The sequence below is a fragment of the Centroberyx affinis genome, unplaced genomic scaffold (genome assembly GCF_046629955.1).
Source record: "Centroberyx affinis isolate AG114_WGS23_722 - 3 ecotype Tasmania unplaced genomic scaffold, CSIRO-AGI_Caff_v1 ptg004680l_1, whole genome shotgun sequence".
In the NCBI taxonomy this organism is placed as follows: Eukaryota; Metazoa; Chordata; class Actinopteri; order Beryciformes; family Berycidae; genus Centroberyx; species Centroberyx affinis.
In genome coordinates, this window is record NW_027282262.1 from 1 (window position 1) to 7,718 (window position 7,718).

The 7,718-nt window shown below is 33.7% G+C and overlaps 1 long non-coding RNA gene across 1 annotated transcript; it reads left to right on the forward strand.

The window, feature by feature from the left end:
• The first annotated feature begins 1,452 nt into the window (after window positions 1–1,452).
• On the forward strand, window positions 1,453–7,516 carry LOC139665827 (uncharacterized). The gene is made up of 2 exons (XR_011696883.1): window positions 1,453–1,567; window positions 5,517–7,516. It is a non-coding gene; the product is annotated as an uncharacterized lncRNA (long non-coding RNA).
• Window positions 7,517–7,718: the final 202 nt, after the last annotated feature.

Genomic DNA, 7,718 nt, shown 5'->3' on the forward strand with positions numbered 1-7,718 from the left:
CTGGGTACTGTAAATTACCGGGAAATATGGAAAATTCTAATTCTAATGTTGTTTTTTAACTGAAAAATATACTTGAAAGAATAGGTTGTATTTTGAGAACAAACGGTGAAATGTACATTAGAAAAAATATGAAAATTATAAAATAAAAAATAGATGATGGAAAAAGATAAAAGAAATTTTGAGGGAAATTGCTTAAACTTTAGGCACAAGAAAATTCATAAAATAAAAAAAAAAAGGAAATAAAAACATGTAAAATAATAATCGATGGAAGATAAGATGTGAAATCACCAGGAAAATATCTGGAAATGATTGGGAAATTATAAATATTAAAGATATATAAAAAATATTCTGAATAATTTGAATTAGAATTTTGAGGAAAATAAGTTAAAGTTTGAAGGAGAAAAAATTCATAAAATGTAAAAAAAATTGAATAACATTTTTAAAACAATGAATGATGGAAAATAAGGTGGAAAATTACCAGGAAATTACTGGGAAGTTTTGGAAATTATAAAGCGATAAGATTTGTAAAAATGTTCTGAAAACTAACAATTTTTGAGAGGGCAAAATTAATTAATAGGTAATAAAAAACCTATAATAAATGTAAAACTAATAAATATAAAATAAATATATAAAATATAAAATAAAATAAGCATGGGAAAATGTAAACAGGAAACATTTTGAAAAATGTCCTGAAATACATTTTGAGAACCATCGGTGAAAGTTTGAGGCACAAGAAAACCATAAAATATAGAAAAATGAATAAAACATATAAAATATCAAATTAAAAAGTAATAAATATAGAATAGGTGTAATAGGTGTAAAATAAAATTAAATATCAGAAATTATAAAGGGACATGTTTTTTTTACAAAATGTCCTGAAAACATCGAGCAAATTTTGAGCAAAATCAGTGAAACTTTGAGGGAGGAAAAAATAAAAAAAATAAAAAAGGGGAAAAAACATAAATGTAATATTTGAATATGAAACTAATAACATAAAATAAAAATATAAAATAAGATAAAAGTGGAAAAACAAAATTCATAAATGATAAAACAAGGACTACAAAATATTAAATAATAAATATAAAAGTAATAAATATAAAATAAAAGTGTAAAATGAAATGAATATGGGAAATTATACTGGGGATAAATTTCTTAAAATATCTTGGAATAACTAATGACATTTCAAGCAAAATTTGTAAAACTTTTAGGGAGAAAAATTCATTAAAAAAATAGGAATAAAAATCAAAAATAATAAATATAAAAGTAATGAAAGTGTACAATAAAATGAAACTTATTAAAATTTTAATTATGAAGAGACAAAATTTCCATAAATATTTTGAAAACAGTAAACAGTGAGCAAAATTGGTCAAACCTTGGTGGAGAAAAATTCACAAAAATCATAAAAAAAGGAATAAAATTTTTTAAGTTCATTCGTTTGCGATTTCGCCCCCAACAGGAAGCAGGAAGTCCGTCACAGGAAGCGGCGCTCCTACTCCACAGGAAGGGCTTCGACTGCAGCACCGCCCCCCCGATCCCGCTGAAATGCACGAGGAGCGTGCACGAGGAGGTGGGTGGAGTCAACACACACACTCTCATTCTTTCTTTCTTCCTGTGTTGTATTATTAGGGGTCCCAGCATGAAGTGCTGGGACCCCTAATAATCTGTTTTTGTTCAGATTATTATTATTCTGCTTCTTCTTCTTCTTCTTCTTCTTCTTCTTCTTCTTCTTCTTCTTCTTCTTCTGCCCTAAAAGTATCTGGATCTCAGAAACCATAAGAGCTACAGTGACCAAACTTGTCAGATGGGTCCAAAGTCTCAGCCGCTAGTCAGGCAACGAAACCCAAGTCAATTGGCCTCATGGTGGCGCTATAACAAGCAACTTTACATTTTGGCCTATAACTTCTGAACCATATGGGCCACAATCAAAATCAAAACACTTTCCCTGGATTCCTTGGTTCATTCTGCATCCATCCACATAGGCCCCGCCCATTTCCGCCTAACTAGATTTTCCGCCATTTTGAATTTTGTCCAAAACTGTTTTTTCGCTACTCCTCCTACAAATTTTGTGCAATCGTCACCAAATTTGTGACACAGCATGTCTGGACTGTCCTGCACAAAAGTTATCGAGCAGTTTTTTGATATTCCACACCGTTTTCATATAATCGACTTCCAAAGTTTGGTCAACTGTTGTGGGTGGGGCCTATTGCACAAAAATAGGGGGCGCTATAGCAACATTTCAAATTTTAAAAGGTGACTGTAGATCATAGGAACAAAATTCCTTGATTGCTGGATTCCTTGGGCCAAGTTGCATCTATCCATATAGGCCACTCCCACTTCAGCCCACAAGGTTTTCCACCATGTTGACTTTTGTCCAAAACAGTTTTTTCGCTTCTTCTCCTACATATTTTGTCCAATCTTCACCAATTTTCGCCCACAGCATGTCTGGACTGTCCTGCACAAAAGTTATCGAGTAGTTTTTTGATAGTCCATACCGTTTTGCTACAACTGGCTTTCAAAATTTGTAGGCAAGGCCTAATATACAAAAATTACCCTAAGTCAGGAAGTTGTTGGTCAACCTTAAACAAATTTGGTCCATATGTGCACAGGTCAACTCTGAGGTAGCATGCAACATTTGGTGGTATTGTAACCATAGTTGACCATAGTTAAAATACTCTAAGGCTCTAAATAGCCTATAGCTTGGACAGTCTCATTACTTGGCCCTATTTTTTGGTGTTCCCTCAACAGCCCTCCTGTGGACTCAGTAGCCTAATGGTTAATGAATAGGTCTGCAATGCAAAAGATCGCAGGTTCAAATCCCATGGGTAACGCTGTCTCCTCACACCACTAAGCTTGTGATAACTAAGCATAATAAAGTTTCAAATCTTTGGACAAATGACCATATGAAAAGATGAACTTGACAGAAGTCACGGGCCAACACAAAAGCCGGTGTTAGACTGCATGTCCAAACTTCACAACATGTCAGTTTTTGTGTGTCTTTCTACCTTCTGTAATGTTTTGTCTGTCTGTCTTATCAAATTGTGCTTGGATCCCTCAATCGCCGCTTGCGGCTATATTTTGATTTGATTTTGTGTGATGATTTGATTTTTTTAAAGTTTTTTTTTCTTTGACTTGTTTGTATCATTTTTTTAAGGTTTGTTTTTATTTGTCTTCATTCTTTATCTTTTTTCATTAATATTTTCCTTTTTGTTTGAAATATCTCTTTATTAATTATACATTCAATACATAAACACATGTACACATATTTTTAGGTTTAATGACAAGCTCAACAAAGCCAAAAAAGGAGCTGCAGAAGCCGAGGAGAGTGGAGCCGGAGGGGGAGAGTTGTAGTTTTTTTAATATATCGCTTAGTTTTACGGATGTAATATGTCATGACTTATTCAATACATCACAGAACAGGGGCAATATGCCAGTATTTGCATTGCACTCTTGTTAATTTTAGCTGTATGTGTTGGGCAGTTTCACACATCTCCGATTAAAAAGTGTCAAGTTACTTTTTACACACACCGTTAAAACATGCGAGTTTGGAGCAAATTAATTTCACTTTTGTTTTCACTGTCAGATTGAGTGCAAAGCTACAGTCTGCTGGTGTTTGGGGAATGGGGTGGATGGGAAGAAAGGTGTGTGTGTGTGTGTGTGTGTGTGTGTGTGTGTGTGTGTGTGTGTGTGTGTGTGTGCGTGCATCAGCAGCTGTGAGTGGCGGTGAGATCAGTCTCTGGTGTGACAGAGAACAAAACATGACAGTGTTACAAATCGCTTTAGATCAATTTCTATATACTGACCAACTTTAGATTTTGTAGCGATAGTGTGGCGGAGCACCACAAATAAACCCATGACATGGGAAACAAGCTGCTGCCATTTTGTTTGAACAGACAACAGGAAACACATTTTCACCTCTGACCTATGACTACTTCCTGTTTACTACCCCACCCCCTTGTTTGACAGACAGCGGTTTTTTTTCTTTTAACTGTAGCTTTCTTTAATATCTTTGTCTTCTTTATTTCTTTTATTAGGGGTCCAAGCACATAGTGCTGGAACCCTGTTGTTTTTGCTGGAATTATTCTTTCTTTCTTTTTCTCCGCTAAAAGTATCTGCAGCTCAGAAACCATATAAACCTATAACCCTAACCCTAATAAGTCCAACAGCAGCCATATTTGGCAGGTGGGCTGCTATGGCCCACCACTACTGAGGCAAGGCAGCCCATGCACATTGGCCAGATGGTGGCGCTATAACAAGCAACTTTACATTTTGGCCAATAACTTCTGAACCGTGTGTCATAGACTGATTCTTGTGTCAATGGATTCCTTGGAATGTGCCGAGTCCAACCCATAGATCACTTTCAATGTCCACCATATTGTATTGTCTGCCATTTTGAATTCTTTAAGAAACATTTTTTTCACAACTCCTCCTAGGCCGTTCCTCCAATTCACACAAACCCTTTTGGCTCAGTAGGTAAAGCATCAGCCTTTGATGTGGAAGGTTGTGGGATCAAATCCAGGCTTGTCCATTCCGAAGTCATTACTCGTCAAGAACAAGTAATAGAAAGTTTGGCCGTTGTGAATAACTTCAACAATGTGGTTGCAATGAAACCGGCTTTTGTATTAGTCCATGAGCTCTGTCAAGTTAATCTTTAACTTGACAGAGCTCATGGACTAATACAAAAGCCGGTGTTTAAGGATAACGCTGGTGTTTTTAATGCATTTCTTACTGTCAACAAATCCTATGAAAATAACAACATCAACAATGCGTTTGCTTTCCTCCTGTTACTTTCCGACTTCTCACGTTCCGTTTTTAGCCGTCAACCCTGAAGTCATTGGCTCCAACTGTAAGCTAAAAACCTTGAAATCCAGCTCACAAGTCAGACATAGTTTACATTTTAAAAATCTCTAACTGTTACCATGAAAAGTCAGGCTGTTGTAGTTTTTACCAAATCAAATTCAAAAGGGAACAAATTCTTCATTACGCCGGGGACTATTTTCTGTGCTACGGAACTACTTTCCTGAGATGGAAAACGTGTTTACAGCCGGCTCATTAAGTTGTTTGAGGAAAAAGTGGTCCGGCCCGGTGCATGGTGATGATGAAATATGCTGCAGAGCAGCAGCATGGCTCTGTGACGGGTTTTTAATCGTTTTTTAATACAATGGGAGTTCTATGGCTGCTGGGACATGGCTGCATTGGGACCAGGATACATGGACCAGACTTGTTGGCAAAACAAATTCATTGCTGATTTTGTTATTTTCATAGGATTTGTTGACATTAAGAAATGCATTAAAACACCAGCCTGGTCCTTTAAGCCGTAACTAACAGACTGCATCTCCGATCTTCACGTCAGTTTTTGTCTGTTTTTCTACCTTCTGTAATGTTTTGTCTGTCTGTCTTTTCAAATTGTGCTTGGTCCCCGCAGTTGCTGCTTGTGGCTATATTTTCTTTTAATTTTAATTAAAAAAGTTTTTTCCCAGTAATTTTCCTCCAACTTCCCCTCTGTTTTTTTCTCTCAGTTTGACTTGGACGAAGTTTTTGCTTCTCTCCGTTTCATCGGCGTTCACCCGACTTCCCTCACTCTTCTCGACGACCAATCGGAATCCGCCCGGCAACAGCCGCAGCGACGCATCATCAGCGTGCGGCCAATGGAAATCAGTGCTTTCCGAGTGGAGATTGGCTGAAAAAAATTGAAATAAAAGGGAAAACAGGGAAAATTCCAGGGAAGATTGACATTTTCTGGCAGCCAATGAAAGGAGAGAGATAGACAGCACCGGGCACCTGAATTTCCCCAAGGGGATCAATAACATGCTATCTTATCTTGTCTTATCTTAGCAAGCAGCCAATTGGGAAAGAGGTGGGAAAATATGAAAATAAAGGGGAAAAAAGAGGGAAAAAATTGAAAAAAGATTTTAAAAAAGGAAAAAAAAGTGGTAAAAATGCAAATGAGAGGGGAGAGAGACAAGACAGGTAGCCAATCAGGAAAAAGGTGAGAAAATGTTAGATTGAAAAAATGATACAAACCTGGAATATTTCATGCTAAAAGTAATAACATAAAATATGTACGTATGATATAAATAATGAAATAAATTTTAAATTTCAAAATTAGTCAAAAATTAGAGAAACATTCAGAGAAATATTTTATTTAAAGAGTGAAAACTAATAAAAATTGTATATATTCAAATATGAAATATAAATTATAAAATAAAAACAAAAAAAAAATTAAAGGAACTGGAAAAATTCGTAAGAAAATTTCAACATAAAGAGACAAAAATGATGTAAAATATTTTATAGAATAAAATATTTGTAAAATATTGGAGATAATAAACAATATTTTGAAAAATAAATATTAAAATTTTTAAAGAGGGAAAAATAGTAGAATTAAATGAAAATGTGAAATCTTTGTGAAAAATGTATTGAATGATTTTTTTTTTGTTTTGCCAATGACAAATCCAGGAGGATGAGGCGGCCAATGACAAATAAGAGGTCAAGTCCACAAGGTCAAAGGTCAAAAGTTACTGAAAATTCAAAATAGAAAATAAAAAAAGTTAAAAATGTGAAGTAAATGTGAAAAAAAATGTTTACATTTCTGCTGTTTTTCATCCAATGACAGAAGAGGAAGTGTGACTTCCTGTTATGTTACAAGGGTTAGGGTTACCCAGCCAATAGGAGAAGAGATCAAATTCAGAAGGTCAAAGGTCACTGGAAGCTGAATTTAATAAAAGAAAATGAATAAAAGATGAAAGAATTTTTTTGAAAAAATATGAGAATTTAGAAAACTAAAATAAATGAATGAATAAAATGAAAAATCATAAATAAAATCATAAAATAATAAAAATGAAAAAGACAAAAAAACAAGAATGATAAAATGATACAATTTTGAATAAAATTGAGAAAAAATGAAATTAGAAATTTGTAAAAAAGGAAAAAACAAAATACATTTAAAAATAAAGAGAATTAATTGAATTAAACAGAAATTAAATTTCTTTTTTATCATTTTGTCAAGCAACCAAACAAGGGCTGAAATGTCAAAATAAAAATATTAAATATTAAAATATTCAAACTAGCCATGCCTCCATTTTTGAAGCATGGCTTCAAAAATGGTTGCTATGGCAACAGGAAAGCTAGCAACACAACTCGTTAATTGAATGTTTTTTTTAATTGAAAAATGTGAAATCTGGGAGTTTCTGTGTATGTGTGTATGTTTGGGTGTTTCCGTGGTGACTGTCAATCATAATATTGTTACATTGTTAGGAAATGTATATGTGCATTTACTGCTGTTTTTATAATTTTATATAAATTTTATGCACATTTTATTTAAAAAATGAAGTATTTTTTATTTTTAATACAGAGGAATTGTGTGTAAAATTTGGGTCACCGTGGAAACAATGATATGAATTGTAGAATTTTTTTGGTTTATGGATTTTCAACACTGGATGTTTTTCTTCCAAACATATGAATATACATATGAAAATGTAAAGAGAAATATAATTTTTTGAATAAATAATTTTTTCTGGGATTTTAGAAATTTTCAGCAGTGTTTCCAACATGCACAACGACTTTTTGAAATTTTCTGTATTTACTGTGAAACCTTCTGGGAAAGGGGAGACTTTTTTTTTCAATGATGGAATTTTATGAGAATTCTGTGTTTTTAAAGTGTTCAAATTTCTTTTCTGCAAAGTAAATATTGAGAATTTAAACAAAATAAGTAAACCACTGAA